At 39.0% G+C, this 21,936-nt stretch overlaps 1 protein-coding gene across 20 annotated transcripts in view; it reads left to right on the top strand.

The window, feature by feature from the left end:
• The window catches only part of PTPRD (protein tyrosine phosphatase receptor type D), a 2,536,342-nt gene that overhangs the window by 755,483 nt on the left and 1,758,923 nt on the right, over positions 1–21,936 (top strand). The window lies entirely within an intron of this gene.

A 21,936-nucleotide genomic window follows, 5' to 3' on the forward strand; every position in this document is an offset into this window, starting at 1 on the left:
TGTAATATGACTACATACAGTACCACAGTGGGTACATATCAGACATACAGCTGAAGCAGTGAATTGTAGACAACCTAAATTATCTTAGATTTTCCTATTTTACCTTGTTTGCAAAAATTAATATATATATATATATATATAAAACGGAAATAATTTGCCCTTAGATACAGATCTGTATCCAAAGAGATTCTCAAAATCACCTCTTGACTTGTATTCAGCATTTTGTTAGGTTTTATTTTATGTTTCCAGAATTTTAGATGCACTATGAAGAGGGCTAAGCTCTCATCTAGCATGGGGGAAAGAATAATATTAATATAACTGAGAAAAACATGATGGCCAGGACTGATGTTCTACTTCCTTTTCTATGTGCCACCCCACCCCCCAAATAAATTCTGCAGAAGACAAACTGCTTTTATTCCCCACAAAAATTGCTATTTAATTTATTTATTTAAAAAATTTTATTGAAGTGTACTTGATTTACAATGTTTTAATTTCTGCTGCACAACAAAGTGACTCAGTGTGAAAGTGTCATTGCTCAGTCATGTCTGATTCTTTATGACACCATGGACTGTAGCTGGTCAGGTTCATCTGTCCATGGAATTCTCCAGGCAAGAATTCTGGAGTGAGTAGCCATTTCCTTCTCCAGGGGATCTTCCCGATCCAGGGATTGAACTCCAGTCTCCCACTTTGCAGGCAGATTCTTTACTATCTAAGTCAGTAGTTCAGTTCAGTTGGTCAGTTGTGTCGGACTCTTTGTGACCCCATGGACTGCAGCATGCCGGGCTTCCCTGTCCTTCACCATCTCCCTGAGCTTGCTCAAACCCATGTACATCAAGATGGTGATGCCATCCAACCATCTCATCCTCGGTCGTCCCCTTCTCTTCTTGCCTTCAATCTTTCCCAGCATCAGGGTCTTTTCAAATGAGTCAGTTCTTTGCATCAGGTGGCCAAAGTAGGAAAACCATATGTATATATGTGTGTGTGTGTATGTGTGTGTGTGTGTTCTTTATTATATTTTCTGTTATGGTTTATCACTGTTGATATAGCCTGTGTTATACATTAGGACCTTGTTGTGAAAAGTTGTTGCTGAACCATGAAAAGACGCCAGGATTCTTAGCCTCCGGAGGAGATGAATTCAATCCGGGGCCAGAGATGAGGCTTGATCGCTCAGAGCTTTTGTGTAATAAAGTTTTATTAAAATATAAAGGAGATAGAGAAAGCTTCTGACATAGGCATCAGAACAGGGCAGAAAAAATACCCCCCTGCTAGTTTTTAGCTGGAGGTTATATAGTCACTAGCAGTCTGTTAATGAAAGAAAGGAATGTCTTAAAACTCAGAGAATGGCACCAGGTCCCTCATCCATAAGATGTATTTTGGGATAATCTTGGCACTAGATGAGTCATCCCGGGCCACAAAATGATTCACTTGAATCTTGTAGAAAGTTAAATTACCGTACAAATAGTTTCGTTTACATAGATTAGTGGAACAATGTCTGAGTATAATACAATGGTTTGTCAGTTCTGAGCTATTAGAGTCTGGAGTAAATGCACAGTATATTAACATAGCTTAATACAAACATTTCCATAAGAAAAATGCATTGGTTAACTCAAGGTTTGAGAATAGTTAACTTCAGGTGGAACCAGGTGTCATTATAGCAACACAGTATTTAAGAGAAACCTCCTTTTTAAATTTGTATAGAGAAGGGAAAAAAATATATCACTGGTTTGTGTCCTCCTGCCACTTAAGAGCAGAGAAGGCAATGGCACCCCACTCCAGTACTCTTGCCTGGAAAATCCCATGGACGGAGGAGCCTGGTGGGCTGCAGTCTATGGGGTCGCGAAGAGTTGGACATGACTGAGCGACTTCACTTTGACTTTTCACTTTCATGCATTGGAGAAGGAAATGGCAACCCATTCCAGTGTTCTTGTCTGGAGAATCCCAGGGACGGGGGAGCCTGGTGGGCGGCTGACTACGGGGTCGCACAGCGTCTGACACGACTGAAGCGACTTAGCAGCAGCAGCCACTTAAGAGAGAGCTGAAATATGTCTGACACTTGCAGCCTATTTCCTCCGTTTGGAGACCCCTGGCCTTCCTGCCTGTTGCCCTTTCAGTTGTTTATCAAAAAACTTTTTTAATATAGTTCAGATTTTAGGTTTCAAAGGAATGGACAAAGATAAAGTAATAATTTTAACACAAATTAAAATGTAAAAACAATGATATTTTGTAAGGGGAAAGATGAGTTGTATTTCCATTACCCTAAATTAGAGATTCTGTTAATCAATGAAACATGTCCTTTCCACATAGAAATTGCATGGCAATTATAGGGTGAACTCAGGAAATTAGTTTAAAGCAGATAAGCCTGAATTACCTTTGTAACTATAAGATCCTTGTTTCTCCATGTAATTACATGTGAATTATAGTTTAAAGTGTTAATAAAGAACCCACCTAAATTACTGACACAGTATAGAAATGGCTCTTCCTCGAGTACTTTCCACTGTGATTATTTTCATCTTAAAACATAGATTGATCCAAGTACACCTGGGACTTTTGATGAACATTGTAAGCTGCAAAGCTCTTTGATTTTGCATTTTACTTTCAGTATTTTTTTTCTAAAATTCTGTTTCTGTGAACAACTTGCCATTTTTTTTTTTTTTTTGTAGTTCTCTAAATGAATTATGGAGACAAAACAAAACTGGCAATACTCTTCCTCTAATATTCAACTGCTGCTACTGCTAAATCACTTCAGTCGTGTCCAACCCTGTGTGACCCCATAGACGGCAGCCCACCAGGCTCCACCGTCCCTGGGATTCTCCAGGCAAGAACACTGGAGTGGGTTGCCATTTCCTTCTCCGATGCATGAAAGTGAAAAGTGAAAGCGCATCGAGCAATTCTGCTTTAGATTCAGGAAGAAAATCTTTTTATAAAGAAGGGATTCTATTACCCCTATGGGCCACAAATCCTGTAGAATCGAATACAGAAACACACTGTGTTAACACTTTAGAGTTTCTACAGCTCACTACCTCAGCTGTATGTCTGCTGTGTATGCTTATCCTGTGTACCTATCCTACTACTGGGCAGAGAACATGCTGGATTGAAATAGTACCGTCGGCAGAAAAAACACTCCAAAATGCATTCCATTTAATCTATTTCCCCTTTGGGAGATATACCCAAAATGTACTTTTGTCTGCTTTCACTTTTCCTTTGATTTTAGCCCATGTGCTTAATTCAGGTCCTTTCATCCACCTGCCTAAGGACCATTTTTGCCTGGATAATTTTGATGTCTAATTATAAAACCCCAATTAAACTTACTTCCAAGCCTGCTTTTCCTACCTTTGAGATTCCCTGATAATATCATCAATTTCTAGTCACACAAATCATCTGTAGTGACTGTATCAGTTTACATTCCTAGCTATTGCTCTGCATTTGCAACACTTTTATTTTATTATTATTATTATTTTTTTAGTTTTAGCCATTCTAGAAGGAAGATGTATTGTGTCTAATAGGTATATTGTCTTAATTTTTTCTTTATTTAATGCAAATGATATTGCTAGCCTTTTGTTTGCCATCTACATATTTTCTCTGAAGTGTTCAGATACCTGTTTTTCACTAGGCTGGTTTACTTACCATTGAGTTTTAAGATTTCTTTGTATATTTGATAAAAGTTATTTGTCAGATAAGTGCTTTGTTAATATTCCAAAACCGAAGCTTCTTCAATTCTCTCATTGGTCATTTTAAAGAATAGAATTCTTTTAGTTATGTTAAGGTACAATTTATCATTTTTGCCCCCCATTGACATATCATGCTTTTGGTTTTGTAGCTAAATAATCCCTGCTGAATTCAAGGTTACATAAATTTTATGTGTTCTAGAAGTTTTACAGACTTGTTTACTATTTAGATGTATAATCCAATTTTAATCAGATGTATTTTTAACATGAGTGTCCAGTTGTTCCAGTATAATTTATTTAAAAGTTATCCTTTTTTGATTCAATTGTCACTGCATTTTCATCAGATATCAATTAGATTCATGTAAATCTGTTTCTGATCTCTCTATTCTGTTCTTTTAATCTATATGTATTATTTCATCACTACCATGTTATCTTGATTATTGTAGCTTTTTAGTAAGTCTTTAAGTTGGATTGTTTCAGTGTTCAATCTTTGTTCTTATTATCATGTTTTCCAGTCTAGATCTTTTCATCTTTATATATGAATTTTAGAATTTTTTAATATCTACAAAATAGCTTGCTGGAATATTGATTGAGTTCATTACATCTATATATCAAGTTGGGAAGAACTGACATATTAACAAGTGAATTTTCTCATCCATGAACATGGAATATCTCTTCATTTATTTAAATCTTCATTGATTCTTCCAATAGAATTTTAAATCTTCTGTTAAATTTATAAATGCTTCAATTTTTAGTCTATAAGTGCTACTTGGTTTTTCATTTCAAACTCCCAGTCTCTAGTGCTTCATAGAAAAACAATTACATTTTGTATGTTAACCTTATATCCTTATATTCTATAACCTTAGTATAATTGCTTAGTCCAGTAGTTTTTGTTTAAATTATTTGGGATTTCAAATAGAGACACTCATGTCCTCTGTCAACAAAAGTTGTCTTTGCTCCTTCTAGATCTATGTACCTTTATTTCCTTTATTTCACTTGGGAGTACTTCCATTAAGATATTGAGAGTGAAATGAGAGGGGAATCCATGACTTGTTCCCTATCTGAGGGGAAAAGTTTGTCACCAGTAAGTACATTACCTGTAGCATTTTTGGGTAGATATCCTTTATCAAGTTAAGGAAGTTTTCCTCTGTTCCTAATTTACTGTAAGCTTGTATCATGAAGGGTGCTGAGTTTTCATTGTTTGATCTTTCTGTATCAGTTGATGGCAGTTTTTTTTTTTTTTTTGCCTATTGATATGATGGATTATATTAGATTTTCTTACATTAGGTTAACATGTATACCTGGAGTAAATTCTACTTGGCCATGGTATATAGTTATTTGTATACCTTGTTGAATTTTATTTGATAATATTTTGAGAATTTTGCATGTTGTTGATGAGAGAGATTGGTCAGTAGTTTTCCCTTCTTGAAATTTCTTTATCTGGTTGTGGTATTTTATGGTCTCCTCGAAAGAGGTAGTGAGTATTCTGTTTCTGGTTTGTAATTTCAATGATCATACTTTATTTTCAGATGTCCAATTTGAATATGTTTATAAATTTGCCTGGTGATTACTTTTTTCTAATTTGCTTTGTATACAACTTTAATAATTGGCTTTACAGTCTATATCTATATGGACTCTCCCTTGTATCAACTGGTATTTTGTAATTTTGGATTGTGCATTGTTGACAGAACTTTATTTGTGGGATTTTTGTTTTTACCATTGGATTTATTAATTACCTTCTGCTGAGATTACCATGGACATTAACAGTTCTGTATCACTTTGTTTTTAATTGGTGAGGTCCTTCATAGAAGGCTAATACAAACAAGTTTTATATTTACACCCTCCTTGTCAATAAGAATTTTTTTAATCAAAATTCATTTTCAACAAAATGTACAGCTCTTTATGGGCTTTCAGATCAGATCAGTCGCTCAGTCGTGTCCGACTCTTTGAGACCCCATGAATCGCAGCACGCCAGGCCTCCCTATCCATCACCAACTCCCGGAGTTCACTGAGACTCACGTCCATCGAGTCAGTGATGCCATCCAGCCATCTCATTCTCTGTCATCCCCTTCTCCTCCTGCTCCCAATCCCTCCCAGCATCAGAGTCTTTCCCAATGAGTCAACTCTTCACATGAGCTGGCCCAAGTACTGGAGTTTCAGCTTTAGCATCATTCCTTCCAAAGAAATCCCAGGGCTGATCTCCTTCAGAATGGACTGGTTGGATCTCCTTGCAGTCCAAGGGACTCTCAAGAGTCTTCTCCAACACCACAGTTCAAAAGCATCAATTCTTCAGTGCTCAGCCTTCTTCACAGTCCAAATCTCACATCCATACATGACCACAGGAAAAACCATAGCCTTGACTAGCTGGACCTTTGTTGCCAAAGTAACGTCTCTGCTTTTGAATATTCTATCTAGGTTGGTCATAACTTTTCTTCCAAGGAGTAAGTATCTTTTAATTTCATGGCTGCAGTCATCATCTGTAGTAATTTTGGAGCCCAGAAAAATACAGTCTGACACTGTTTCCACTGTTTCCCCATCTATTTCCCATGAAGTGGTGGGACCAGATGCCATGATCTTCATTTTCTGAATGTTGAGCTTTAAGACAACTTTTTCACTCTCCACTTTCACTTGCATCAAAAGGCTTTTTAGTTCCTCTTCACTTTCTGCCATAACGGTGGTGTCATCTGCATATCTGAGGTTATTGATATTTCTCCAAGAAATCTTGATTCCAGCTTGTGTTTCTTCCAGTCCAGCATTTCTCATGATGTACTCTGCATATAAGATAAATAAACAGGGTGACAATATACAGCCTTGACGGACTCCTTTTCCTATTTGGAACCAGTCTGTTGTTCCATGTCCAGTTCTAACTGTTGCTTCCTGACCTGCATACAAATTTCTCAAGAGGCAGATCAGGTGGTCTGGTATTCCCATCTCTTTCAGAATTTTCCACAGTTTCTTGTGATCCACACAGTCAAAGGCTTTGGCATAGTCAATAAAGCAGAAATAGATTTTTTTCTGGAACTCTCTTGCTTTTTCGATGATCCAGCGGATGTTGGCAGTTTGACTCTGGTTCCTCTGCCCTTTCTAAAACCAGCTTGAACATCAGGAAGTTCACGGTTCACATATTGCTGAAGCCTGGTTTGGAGAATTTGGAGCATTACTTTGCTAGCGTGTGAGATGAGTGCAATTGTGCGGTAGTTTGAGCATTCTTTGGCATTGCCTTTCTTTGGGATTGGAATGAAAACTGACCCTTTCCAGTCCTGTGGCCACTGCTGAGTTTTCCAAACTTGCTGGCATATTGAGTGCATCACTTTCACGGCATCATCTTTCAGGATTTGGAATAGCTCAACTGGAATTCCATCACCTCCACTAGCTTTGTTCGTAGTGATGCTTTCTAAGACCCACTTGACTTCACATTCCAGGATGTCTGGCTCTAGGTGAGTGATCACACCATCATGATTATCTGGGCCGTGAAGATCTTTTTTGTACAGTTCTTCTGTGTATTCTTGCCATCTCTTCTTTTTTTTTTTTTTTTTCATGTCTTCTTAATATCTTCTGCTTCTGTTAGGTCCATACCATTTCTGTCCTTTATCCAGCTCATCTTTGCATGAAATGTTCCTTTGGTATCTCTGATTTTCTTGAAGAGATTCCTAGTCTTTCCCATTCTGTTGTTTTCCTCTATTTCTTTGCATTGATCGCCAAAGAAGGCTTTCTTATCTCTTCTTGCTATTCTTTGGAACTCTGCATTCAGATGTTTATATCTTTCCTTTTCTCCTTTGCTTTTTGCTTCTCTTCTTTTCACAGCTATTTGTAAGGCCTCCCTAGACAGCCATTTTGCTTTTTTGCATTTCTTTTCTATGGGAATGGTCTCTATCCCTGTCTCCTGTACAATGTCACGAACCTCATTCCATAGTTCATCAGGCACTCTATCTATCAGATCTAGGCCCTTAAATCTATTTCTCACTTCCACTGTATAATCATAAGGGATTTGATTTAGGTCATACCTGAATGGTCTAGTGGTTTTCCCTACTTTCTTCAATTTAAGTCTGAATTCGGCAATAAGGAGTTCATGATCTGAGCCACAGTCAGCTCCTGGTCTTGTTTTTGCTGACTCTGTATAGAGCTTCTCCATCTTTGACTGCAAAGAATATAATCAGTCTGATTTCGGTGTTGACCATCTGGTGATGTCCATGTGTAGAGTCTTCTCTTGTGTTGTTGGAAGAGGGTATTTGTTATGACCAGTGCATTTTCTTGGCAAAACTCTATCAGTCTTTGCCCTGCTTCATTCCGTATTCCAAGGCCAAATTTGCCTGTTACTCCAGGTGTTTCTTGACTGCCTACTTTTGCATTCCAGTCCCCTATAATGAAAAGGACATCTTTTTTGGGTGTTAGTTCTAAAAGGTCTTGTAGGTCTTCACAGAACCGTTCAACTTCAGCTTCTTCAGCATTACTGGTTGGGGCATAGGCTTGGATTACTGTGATATTGAATGGTTTGCCTTGGAAACGAACAGAGACCATTCTGTCATTTTTGAGATTGCATCCAAGTACTGCATTTCGGACTCTTTTGTTGACCATGATGGCCACTCCATTTCTTCTGAGGGATTCCTGCCCGCAGTAGTAGATATAATGGTCATCTGAGTTAAATTCATCCATTCCAGTCCGTTTCAGTTCACTGATTCCTAGAATGTCGACATTCACTCTTGCCATCTCTTGTTTGACCACTTCCAGTTTGCCTTGATTCATGGACCTGACATTCCAGGTTCCTATGCAATATTGCTCTTTACAGCATCGGACCTTGCTTCTATCACCAGTCACATCCACAGCTGGGTATTGTTTTTGCTTTGGCTCCATCCCTTCATTCTTTCTGGAGTTATTTCTCCACTAATCTCCAGTAGCATATTGGGCACCTATTGTCCTGGGGAGTTTCTCTTTCAGTATCCTATCATTTTGCCTTTTCATACTGTTCATGGGATTCTCAAGGCAAGAATACTGAAGTGGTATGCCATTCCCTTCTCCAGTGGACCACATTCTGTCATATCTCTCCACCATGACCCACCCGTCTTGGGTTGCCCCACGGGCATGGCTTAGTTTCATTGAGTTAGACAAGGCTGTGGTCCTAGTGTGATTAGATTGACTAGTTTTCTGTGAGTATGGTTTCAGTGTGTTTGTCCTCTGATGCCCTCTTGCAACACCTACCGTCTTACTTGGGTTTCTCTTACCGTGGGCGTGGGGTATCTCTTCACGGCTGCTCCAACAAAGCAAAGCCATTGCTCCTTACCTTGGATGAGGGGTAGCTCCTCACCGCCGCCCTTTCTGACCTTCAACGTGGGATAGCTCCTCTAGGCCCTCCTGCGCCCGCGCAGCCACGGCTCCTTGGACATGGGGTTGGTCCTCCCGGCCACCGCCCCTGGCCTTGGGCTTAGGGGTGTGGGGTAGTTCCTCCCTGTCACTCCCCTGACCTCGGACGTGGGGTAACTCCTCTTGTCGCCGCCCCTGACCTCAGATGCTGGGTATCTCCTCTCGGCTGCCCCACCTGACCTCGGACGCGGGATAATTTCTCTTGGCCGTTCGGCCGTCGCAGTCTGGTACTCTCGGCCACTGCCCCTGACCTTGGACATGGGGTAACTCCACTTGGCCGCCGCCCTTCGGGCATGGGGTCCTCCCGGCTTCTGCCCCTGACCTCGGAGGTGGGCTTTGGCGTGCCGTCTCAGCCACCTGTGCTTTGGCGCGCCTGTCGCAGCCACCTGTGCTTTTAGCTTACTACAAAGTTCTCAGACTTTCAACCTAACCTTATCTCATCCTATTTTTACTCTTAGCTGGTTCAAGAAACTGGCAATTTAACTTTTCAGCATTGGTGTTAGGTTATTACATACCTGCTACTACTGCTAAGTCACTTCAGTCGTGTCCGACTCTATGCGACCCCATAGACGGCAGCCCACCAGGCTCCCCCGTCCCTGGGATTCTCCAGGCAAGAACACTGGAATGGGTTGCCATTTCCTTCTCCATACCTACTTTTCTTTAAATTTTCACTGAACATATGTTGATACTTAATGATTACTATAACTCATTCATAAACTTGTGTTTTCTCTTGTGGTTGTGTGGAAGAAATTTTAATTCCTTCATTGCTAGAAAGTGAGGTAGTTCATTGCTTTGACATTTCTTTTACTGAAACATGGATATGTCTGTCACTATGTAAGTTTACCTCCTTAAAGATATTTCCCATGTCTCATTCACCTCACTATTTCCCACACTACTGATCTGAAATGATTAATTGTGGAAAATGGATACTTCAGGAATGCAACACTAAATAAATGGCAACTTTCTAAATCATGTCATACAACTTTTTGTTTTAGGTCTGATTCTTGAGGTAGTATTGGATTCTTCCTATATGAAATATAGTTAACCAGCTTTGAAAAATCATATGCACATATAAAAAGCAATCACACTCTGAATCCAAGTAGTGCTTGAGTGTTTAAGCTTTTGTGTTCATGTAGAAATTCTGATCATCTGATCCATAATCTCTGTACTCAGTCTCTATAATACTTCTGCCTTGGGAATTTTCAGAGCTTTTGTCTGTTTTTGTGTAAGTCAGGGTTGGGATAGTTTCCCCTCAGTGTAATTTACATTTTCTCTTTTCCCCAGAAAAGACAAAGAATAATATTACAAATACTAAGTTGAAAAGTAAAATATTTCTTCAAAATGAGTTATTTTTAAAGAACAGAACATCATTCATGATACTGAAAAATTTTGAAACATAAAGACTAGAAATAATTGCATTTAATATACTGTAAAAGATTAAAAGCAAACAAAACAGGTAGTTTGGTGGGAAATATGCTATCTTAAAAGGTTTTATTCTAATTATAATGTTACTATTCAAAATATCTTGGCTGTCTGTTGACAAGTACTTCTGATGGTGTTTCAGGAACATGTAGTTACACTCAGTCCTAAAAAATCTTTGTCCTTTGAGAGGAACATTATTTTTTTAATGGTACAGAATATATTCAGAGTTATGTGTTGTGGGTAAGGTTGGTGATAGAGAAACAAAATTTGAGTACCAAACTGGCGGGTAACAAAGTAGAAGGATAAAATCATTTTGTGAGTCATAAAATTTAAAACATCACATAAATTAGAAAATTAATATTTAGAGAGTCTGCCTTAAATGAATACATATTATTTATTGCTTTATAATCTTTTGAGTACTTCTAGGATGATAGTCCACTCCTAATTCTGCTACTTAATACTCATTTATTCACTCATTCATTCATTCTTTTTCAGTTAGATGTTTCCCATTTAGTGCTATAATGTAGATATTTTGACCCCTTGGCTGAGAGCTAAAGAGGATCTGACTAATAGGTTTTCAAAGCCTAGTTTATGATGAAAGGAGGTTAGTTCTCTGTCCTCTATTCCATTGCTTTGATAAAATGTAAGATTTTTCAACATTTAATTTGATTCAGTTCAGTTCAGTCGCTCAGTCATGTCCTACTCTTTGTGACCCCATGCACTGCAGCAGGCCAGGCCTCCCTGTCCATCACTAACTCCCAGAGCTTGCTCTAACTCATGTCCATAGAATTGGTGATGCAATTCAACCACCTAATCCTCTGTCATCCCCTTCTCGTCCTGCCTTCAAGCTTTCCCAGGATCAGGGTCCTTTCCAATGAGTCAGTTATTCGCATCAGGTGGCCAAAATATTGAAGCTTCAACTTTAGCATCAGTCCTTCAAATGAGTAGTCAGGACTTACTTCTTTAGGATAAACTGGATTGATCTCCTTGCAGTCCAAGGGACTCTCGAGTCTTCTCTAGCACCACAGTTCAAAAGCATCAATTTTTTGTGCTCAGCTTTCTTTGTAGTCCAACTCTTACATCCATAATGACTACTGGAAAAACCATAGCTTTCACTAGATGGACCTTCGTTGGCAAAGTAAAGTCTCTGCTTTTAATTATGCTGTCTAGGTTAATCATAGCTTTCTTCCAAGGAGCAAGCATCTTTTAATTTCATGGCTGCAGTCACCTACTGCAGTGATTTTGGAGCCCAAAAATAAAGTCTGTCACTGTTTTCATTGTTTCCCCATCTTTTGGCCATGAGGTGGTGGGATCAATTGCCATAATCTTAGTTTTTTGAATGTTGAGTTTTAAGCCAGCTTTTTCACTCTCCTCTTCTACTTTCATCAAGAGGCTCTTTAGTTCCTCTTCACTTTCTGCCATAAGGATGGTGTCATCTGCATATCTGAAGTTATTGAAATTTTTCCCGGCAATCTTGATTCCAGCACCCCACTCCAGCACTCTTGCCTGGAAAACCCCATGGACGGAGGAGCCTGGTAGGCTGCAGTCCACGGGGTCACTAAGAGTCGGTTACGACTGAGCGACTTCACTTTCACTTTTTACTTTCATGCATTGGAGAAGGAAATGGCAACCCACTCCAGTGTTCTTGCCTGGAGAATCCCAGGGATGGGGAGCCTGGTGGACTGCCATCTATGGGGTCACACAGAGTCGGACACGACTGAAATGACTTAGCAGTAGCAGTGATATACCCAGCTGGACATTTCGCATGATGTACCCTGCATATAAATTAAATAAGCAGGGTGACAATATACAGGCTTGATGTACTCCTTCCCAATTTGGAACCAGTCTGTTGTTCCCTGTCTGCTTTTAACTTTCTTCTTGATCTGCATACAGATTTCTGAGGAGGCAAGTCAGGTAGTCTGGTATTCCCATCTCTTGAAGAATTTTCCACAGTTTGTTGTGATATACACAGTCAAAGACTTTGGCATAATCAATAAGGCAGAAGTAGATGTTTTTCTGGAATTCTCTTGCTTTTACAATGATCCAGTGGATGTTGGCAATTTGATCTCTAGTTCCTCTGCCTTTTCTAAAACCAGGTTGAATATCTGGAACTTCATGTTTCACATACTGTTGAAGTCTGGCTTGGAGAATTTTGAGCTTTTAGTAGCGTGCGAGATGAGTGCAATTGTGCAGTAGTTTGAGCATTCTTTGGCATTGCCCTTCTTTGGGATTGGAATGAAAACTGACATTTTCTAGTCCTGTGGCCACTGCTGGGCTTTCCATATTTGCTGGCATATTGAGCGCAGCCCTTTCACAGCATCATCTTTTAGGATCTCAAATGGCTCAACTGGAATTCCATCACCTCCACTAGCTTTGTTCAGAGTGATGCTTCCTAAAGCCCACTTGACTTCACATTCTAGGATGTCTGGCTCTAGGTGAGTCATCACACCATCATGGTTAATTTGGTCATGAAGATCTTTTTTGTATAGCTCTTCTGTGTATTCTTGCCACCTCTTCTTAATATCTTCTGCCTCTTTTAGGTCCATATATTTCTGTCCTTTATTGTGTTTATCTTTGCATGAAATGTTCCCTTCAGTTCAGTGCAGTACAGTCGCTCAGTCATGTCCAACTCTTTGCAAACCCATGAATTGCAGCACGCCAGGCCTCCCTGTCCATCACCAACTCCCGGAGTTCACTCAAACTCATGTCCATTGAGTCGGTGATGCCATCCAGCCATCTCATCCTCTGTCGTCCCCTTCTCCTCCTGCCCTCAATCCCTCTCAACATCAGGGTCTTTTCCAATGAGTCAACTCCTCACATGAGGTGGCCAAAGTTTCAGCTTCAGCATCAGTCTTTCCAATGAACACCCAGGACTGATCTCCTTTAGGATGGACTGGTTGGATCTCCTTACAGTCCAAGGGACTCTCAAGAGTCTTCTCCAGCACCACAGTTCAAAAGCATCAATTCTTCAGTGCTCAGCTTTCTTCACAGTCCAGCTCTCACTTCCATACATGACCACTGGAAAAACCATAGCCTTGACTAGACAGACCTTTGTTGGCAAAGTAATATCTCTGCCTTTCAATATACTATCTAGGTTGGTCATAAATTTCCTTCCAAGGAGTAAGCGTCTTTTAATTTTATGGCTGCAGTCACCATCTACTGTGATTTTGGAGTGCAAAAAATAAAGTCTGCCATTATTTCCACTGTTTCTCCATCTATTTGCCATGAAGTGATGGGACCATGATCTTCATTTTCTGAATGTTGAGCTTTAAGCCAACTTTTTCACTCTCCACTTTCACTTGCATCAAGAGGCTTTTTAGTTCCTCTTCACTTTCTGCCATAAGGGTGGTTCATCTGCATATCTGAGGTTATTGGTATTTCTCCCGGCAATCTTGCTTCCAGCTTGCACTTCTTCCAGCCCAGCGTTTCTCATGATGTACTCTGCATATAAGTTAAATAAGCAGGGTGACAATATACAGCCTTGACGTACTCCTTTTCCTATTTGGAACCAGTCTGTTGTTCCATGTCCAGTTCTAACTGTTGCTTCCTGACCTGCATACAAATTTCTCAAGAGGCAGGTCAGGTAGTCTGGTATTCCCATCTCTCTTAGAATTTCCCACAGTTTCTTGTGATCCACACAGTCAAAGGCTTTGGCATAGTCAATAAAGCAGAAATAGATTTTTTTCTGGAACTCTCTTGCTTTTTCCATGGTTCAGCAGATGTCCGCAATTTGATCTCTGGTTCCTCTGCCTTTTCTAAAACCAGCTTGAACATCTGGAAGTTCACGGTTCACGTATTGCTGAAGCCTGGCTTGGGGAATTTTGAGCATTACTTTACTAGCATGTAATTGTGCAGTAGTTTGAGCATTCTTTGGCATTGCCTTTCTTTGGGATTGGAATGAAAACTGACCTTTTCCAGTCCTGTGGCCACTGCTGAGTTTTCCAAATTTGCTGGCATATTGAGTGCAGCACTTTCACAGCACCATCTTTCAGGATTTGGAATAGCTCAACTGGAATTCCATCACCTCCACTAGCTTTGTTCGTAGTGATGCTTTCTAAGGCCCACTTGACTTCACATTCCGGGATGTCTGGCTCTAGGTCAATGATCACACCATCGTGATTATCTGGGTCATGAGTATCTTTTTTGTACAGTTCTTCTGTGTATTCTTGCCACCTCCAAGCCCATCTTTGCCTGAAATGTTCCCTTGGTATCTCTAATTTTCTTGAATAGATCTCTAGTCTTTCCCATTCTGTTGTGTTCCTCTATTTCTTTGCACTGATCACTGAGGAAGGCTTTCTTATCTCCCCTTGCTATTCTTTGGAACTCTGCATTCAGATGCTTATATCTTTCCTTTTCTCCTTTGGTTTTTGCTTCTCTTCTTTCACAGCTATTTGTAAGGCCTCCCCAGACAGCCATTTTGATTTTTTGCATTTGTTTTTCATGGGAGTGGTCTTGATCTCTGTCTCCTGTACAATGTGATGAACCTCCATCCAGAGTTCATCAGGCACTCTGTCTATCAGATCTAGTCCCCTAAATCTATTTCTCACTTCTACTGTATAATCATAAGGGGTTTGCCTTAGGTCATACCTGAATGGTCTAGTGGTTTTCTGCACCTTCTTCAATTTAAGTCTGAATTTGACAATAAGAAGTTCATGATCTGAGCCACAGTCAGCTCCCTGTCTTGTTTTTGCTGACTATATAGAGCTTCTCCATCTTTGGCTGCAAAGAATGTAATCAGTCTGATTTCGGTGTTGACCATCTGGTGATGTCCATGTGTAGAGTCTTCTCTTGTGTCGTTGGAAGAGGGTGTTTGTCATGACCAGTGTGTTTTCTTGGCAAAACTCTATTACACCTGCTGTGTGCTTCATTCCATACTCCAAGGCCAAATTTGCCTGTTACTCCAGGTGTTTCTTGACTTCCTACTTTTGCATTCCAGTCCCCTATAATGATAAGGAAATATTTTTGGGGGTGTTAGTTCTAAAAGGTCTTGAAGGTCTTCATAGAACTGTTCAACTTCAGCTTCTTCAGCGTTCCCTTGGTGTCTCTAATTTTCTTGAAAAGATCTCTAGTCTTTCCCATTCTATTGTTTTCCTCTATTTCTTTGTATTATCACTGAGGAAGGCTTTCTTATCTCTCCAGCCATTCTTTGGAACTCTGCATTCAAATGTGTATATCTTTCCTTTTCTCTGATAATTTGATTATAATCTGGTCATTTGGTTATCTAATCTTGTATTTGGTTATCTTTTTTTTTTTAATGTGAATCCTGTAAAATTTTCTTCTATGATTAATTATAAAATTTGATTATAATCTGATCATTTGGTTATCTAATCTTGTATTTGGTTATCTTTTTTTTAATGTGAATCCTGTAAAATTTCCTTCTATGATTAATTATAAAATTAATTGAGAAGTGGCTTACTTTTAAAAAAAAAAGGCTTAATATTAAAACTGAGTTTTATCTTATCCTGTTGTAGAATTTCATTCTAAATAAGATATAATTCAATCTCATGAATTTGTAATGCTTCCCAGCTAGTCAATATAGCCCTTATTATGAGAATTTTTTCATTATGTATACATCATAGTTACATGTACTGCTTACTCTATTAATGTTGATGTACACAAATATTTCTGAAAACACATAGAAATTGCTGTGGGTAAAAGTGGACTGGTTGAGGCTGGAGGAGAGAGAACTATTATTATACATGACATGAATTTTTAAAGTGCATGTTGTAGTATTCTACTGGAAAGAAAAGGAACCCATGAATGTGAACTAGTTATTATTTCATAGCCTCATAAATAATAGACTTTCTATTTCTGCATATTATTTGATATTGTTTTAAACTAGTAAGAATTGTTTCCTGCTATCTTATATATTTTAGAAATTGTGTTCTTATGAGCAATAGTGACATGTTCAAAATGTTAGAATAAATTTTTAAAGCTTGTATTCTATTATGTATGGCAAATCCAATACAATATTGTAAACTAAAAAAAAAAATTATTAAAAAAATGTGTATCAAAAATTATCAATTTAGCAGGGAAAAGTTGAAAAAAATTAACTTCTAAATAGAAGAGTTAGTTGGGACTATTTATAGAATAATGACCTTCACTCTAGGGCCTTAGATACTTAGAGTCCTTCAAGGTAATATTTGGATGAAAAGAAATATATTACTATAACACATAACTAAGAAACCATGGACTTATACACACAGCAACTTGAAGGTTTACTGTAATGTTGAGTGTGTGTACACTATTTCTTAATGGCATTCTATGTCTGTAGGCACACACATGAAAATAAAACTATGACAGGAAGTGTGAAGTATATGGAATGGGCATAAAATAAAGCATTTCAAGTGGCATCTACAAAAAACTGGTTCCAACACACAAAACTGGTTACTTCAGCAATGATTGCAGTGTGGCAGGAATGAGATGTAAGTCACTGTGTGTAAGTCAGATCCACTAATATCAGAGGGAGTTAAAAATACCGTATTCTGTACTACATTCTGCATAGCAGTTCGTCATTGTATTGGGTTGACCAATGTTACTAGTTCCATAACATCTCATGGAAAAACCCGAACAAACTTTTTAACCAATCCAATATCAGGCTTCTCCAGAGAAAGAGCCCATAGTGTATGTGTGCGTGGAGGGATGTGCTTATATACAGAGATTTACTTTGCAGAATTCACTTATATAATTATTGACTCTAAAAGCTGCAGTTCCAATGTGAAGGCCATCAGGAAGAGACCCAGTAGAGAGTTGATGTTGGAGTTTGTGGTTCCAAAGGCCATCTTGGCTGCCAGAATTCCTTCTTGCTAGGGGGATGGCAGTCCATTGTCATATTCAGGTCTTTAGTGGATTAGATGAGGCCTGCCTACATTACAGAGAACGATCTTCTGTACTCAAAATCCCCTAATATAAATAATGCATTCTCAGTTGCTCAGTCATACCTGGCTCTTTGCAACCCCATGGACTGTAGTCCACCAGGCCTCTGTCTATGGAATTTTCCAGGCAGGAATACTGGAATGGTTGCCATTTCCTCTCATCCAAAAACACCCTTGCAGAAATATACAAAATGTTTGACCACATACCTGGGCAGCATGGCTCAGCAAAGTTGACACACAAAACTAACCATCTCAGTTATGACTTAAAAAAAAAGTTCATAAGCAAAACAGATAAAGCATCACCTTTTCATTCTTTAGGTCTTTAATGGTACCACTAATTCCTATAATTCTAAGATTCATTACTGCATGTAATTTTACTCTCTTGGCTAAAATGGTAAGGGGCATTCTCTGGGACTTCGACTCTCTGTTCCTCGCCATAATATCCCTCATTCCACAGCTTTGTGAACCAATGTGGGAGTTCTAGTTAAGTATATAACTCCTATGAATGAACTTATGAACTTCTCATGTTTAGTTCTCAGAGAAATAATTGTTAGATGGATCTGTAGACCTATCAGGAACACTGTATGATGGACTTGGAATAAACTTAATTTATCCCCTGGTCTCCATAAGCCCTCACTCTAACATGATAATACTTCAGGTACTTTATTTTCAGTGTCAGATCTAACTTCAAACAGTCAGAATTCGGTGTATTATCCTTTTCCCAGTAAACAGTCTGGCAAATGGCCCTGGAACTCTCTGGGGAATACAAGTATATACATGTATAATGGTACTGCACAGCACTTCCTCCATAGGTGCCAGCCTTCCATTCAGTCTACAGACTCACAAGTCAGTGAACCAACTTGGTTGTAGAAAATGGGGGAGGGACAGTAGTTTTCCATTGTAGTGACTTATGTCAAGTTTCCACTCACATTTTTTTCCAATTATATAATTTAACAATACCCTAGTAAGTTATATATAAATCTTGTCACAAGGAGAACCATGGTGTGTTAGTCCTTGACCAAAAATGCCTGTGGAACAAGGTACCATGACAGCCAATGTAGTGTTGCTAAGCATTATAGCATTTATAACTTTTAGGTCAGCTTTGCTTCTGATGTTTACCTGACTTCTGTTCTACATTATCCTTCTCAATACTACAGAGTCCAATGGTCTCCCATCTTCCAGAATGTAGCCAACTTTTAAGCTTTTCCTTGTTACTCTTTGCCTTGTCACTAATGTACTGTTTCACCTGCTAGAATAACTTTGGATCTTCTGGGCTGCCCCATGGACACAAATGAGGTGGTAAATTCTCTAATCTTATAAATCTGTTCATATCATATCTTATAAAGCTTTCATATCAGCCCATACCTTTGGACTTCGTGAATGCCTTACCAAAAACAGTCCTAACACCTCTACTTCACTTGCTGTGGGCCATAAGGCAAGCCTCAAGGAGTTGTCCCAATATATGCATTTGGGCCATGTGTTTCTGCCTGAACATTGAATTCACATCATGAGTAGGTTCTGTGAATCAAATTCTCCACCTGTCCAGCTGTATGTTGCCTCCTCCTTGACTTTGGACTAATGAACTGAGTAGACTCCTATAGGTTTAATTTTGGCCCTTGCTATCATTTATTAACTAGGTACTGTAGTCCTTGGATAGATAAGCTATTTCATCCCAAAGCAGAGATCGTGCTTCTCCATTTAGATTGTACTGAGACCTCACCCTAGTTATTGGAAGGCAAGGTGAGATTATAGCCAGGGATCTTGAGGAGAATAACATTATCTTTTGAAAAATCTATTTTTAGTAATATCCTTATATATCATTCAGGCAAGGGGAGTTGTGATTTTCTTCAAAGTTTCAGGGCACTACTTTTTCTGACCCACAGGATTCAGAGAAATTCAGATCAAGCTTCACAGGCTCATCCACTCAAAACCCCTCATAAGAGTTCCTTTCCTATACCATTGAAGGGCCATGACTTTGTTACAGGTCTCTTTACACTTAGTTTCCTCTGCAGTTCTTCTGCCTTTGCGATTAAATCCTAGGTCTGATTTTTCTGACCAGTCTGCCTTTCAATTCAGGGGGATGAGGATAACTTCTAAATCTTCAGTAGAGGCTCTAGGCTTTTGTGGCTTTCTCTGGGCTAGAGTTGGATGCCTTAAGCCTATTCCTTTTATTTATTTTTAAACTTTTTATTTTTTATTGGGGTATAGCCAATTAACAATGTTATGATAGTTTCAGATGAACAATGAAGGGATTCAGCCATACATATACATGTATCAATCCTCCCCCCAAGCCCCCTCCCATTCAGGCTGAAAATAACATTGAGCAGAGTTCCATGTGCTATATGATAGGTCCACATTGGTTATCCGTTTTAAATATAGCAATGTGCACAGGACCATCCCAAAATACATAACTATCCTTTCCCCTGGAAACCATAAGTTCATTCTCTAAGTCTGTGAGTCTCATTCTGTTTTGTAAGTAAGTTCATTTGCATCCTTTCTTTTTAGCGTCCACATATAATGGATATCATATGGTATTTCTTCTTTTCTGTTTGACTTACTTCACTCAATATGATATTCTTTAGGTCCATCCATGTTGCTGCAAATAGCATTATTTCATTATTTTTAATGGCTGAGTAATATTCCATTGCATATATGTACCACATCTTCTTTATCCATTTTTCTGTCAATGGACATTTAGATTGCTTCCATGTCTTGGATATTGTAACTGTGCTGCAGTGAACATTGGGGTGCACATATCTCTTCAGACCATGCTTTTCTCTGGATATATGCCCAGGAGTGGGGTTGTAGGGTCATATGGTAGCTCTATTTTCAGTTTTTTAAGGAACCTCCATACTGTTCTCCAGAGTAGCTGTACCAGTTTACATTCCCATCAGTAGAGTAGGAGGATTCCCTTTTCTCTATACCCTCTCCAGCATTTATTGTCTATAGACTTTTTAATGATAGCCATTCTGGCTGGTGTGAGGTGATATCTCATTGTACCTTTGATATGCATTTCTCTAATAATTAGCAATGTTGAACATGCTTTCATGTGCCTATTGAGCCCATTTCTTTTATCTTAAGGCTTCTAATTTATTTAACAGAAGCCATATCTTTCTACAATTATCATTGTCCATGTGCTATCAGAGAGCTCAGTTCAGTTCAATGGCTCAGTCATGTCTGACTCTTTGCAACCCCAATGACTACAGCATGCCAGGGTTCCATGTCCATCATCAACTCCCAGAGCTTGCTCAAGCTCACGTGCATCAAGTTGGTGATGCCATCCAACCATCTCATCCTCTATTGTCCCCTTCTCCTCCCACCTTCAATCTTTTCCAGCATCAGGGTCTTTTCCAATGAGTCAGTTCTTTGCATCAGGTGGCCTAAGTATTGGAGCTTCAGCTTCAGCATCAGTCCTTCCAATGAATATTCAGGACTGATTTCCTTTAGGATTGACTTGTTTGATCTTCTTGCAGTCCTAGGGACTCTCGAGTCTTCCCCAACACCACAGTTCAAAAGCATCAATTCACTCAGCTTTCTTTATGGTCCAACTCTCACATCCATACATGACTACTATTAGAGGGCTACAAATAGCTAATGTTTCACCTTCATCCTACCTTTGATCCTAATTAACCATAGGTAAAAAGCTTTAGTATTTGTGTTTGCATGTCATGAATTCTTACCACTCTAAATACAACCAAAGGTGGAATCACTTACTTTCATACCAAGAGTAATACAGCCCCTAGATCCTTTTCTCAGAGTCTTTCTAGTTTCCTATATGTTTTCCACTGTCTTTAACCCAGTTTATCAAGAAGTCAGAACAAAAAATAGTCCTACTAGTATTGTGAGTAACACTCCTTGCTAAGAGGAATAAAGGACAAGTGAAATGAGGAAAGGACATAGGAGTAGAGAATTTTAAAAAGTAAATATACTTTAACAGGCGGGAAGTCCTAGTATGGAGAATGCTGAGCTTTAGTTTCAATCTTAAAAATCTTTAAAAATACCTACTACTTGCCTAAAGTATAAAGAATGGGAAATTCAAGCATGGATTAATAGACCATTTTACAATTGAAGATTTTGCAAAGAACCTAGAGGTCAGTTTTCATCCCAATCCTAAAGAAAGGCAATGCCAAAGAATGCTCAAACTACCTCACAATTGCACTCATCTCACATGCTAGTAAACTAATGCTCAAAATTCTCCAAGCCAGGCTTCAGTAATACATGAACCATGAACTTCCAGATGTTCAAGCTGGTTTTAGAAAAGGCAGAGGAACCAGAGATCCAGTTGCCAACATCTGCTGGATCATGGAAAAAGCAAGAGAGTTCCAGAAAGACATCTATTTCTGCTTTATTGAGTATGCCAAAGCCTTTGTGTGGATCACAAGAAACTGTGGGAAATTCTGAAAGAGATGGGAATACCAGACCACCTGACCTGCCTCTTGAGAAACATATATGCAAGTCAGGAAGCAACAGTTAGAACTGGACATACACCAACAGACTGGTTCCAAATAGGAAAAGGAGTACATTAAGGCTGTATATTGTCACCCTGCTTATTTAACTTATATGCAGAGTACATCATGAGAAACGCTGGGCTGGAAGAAGTGCAAGCTGGAATCAAG

Source organism: Bos taurus, chromosome 8 (genome assembly GCF_002263795.3).
Source record: "Bos taurus isolate L1 Dominette 01449 registration number 42190680 breed Hereford chromosome 8, ARS-UCD2.0, whole genome shotgun sequence".
NCBI classification, from domain to species: domain Eukaryota; kingdom Metazoa; phylum Chordata; class Mammalia; order Artiodactyla; family Bovidae; genus Bos; species Bos taurus.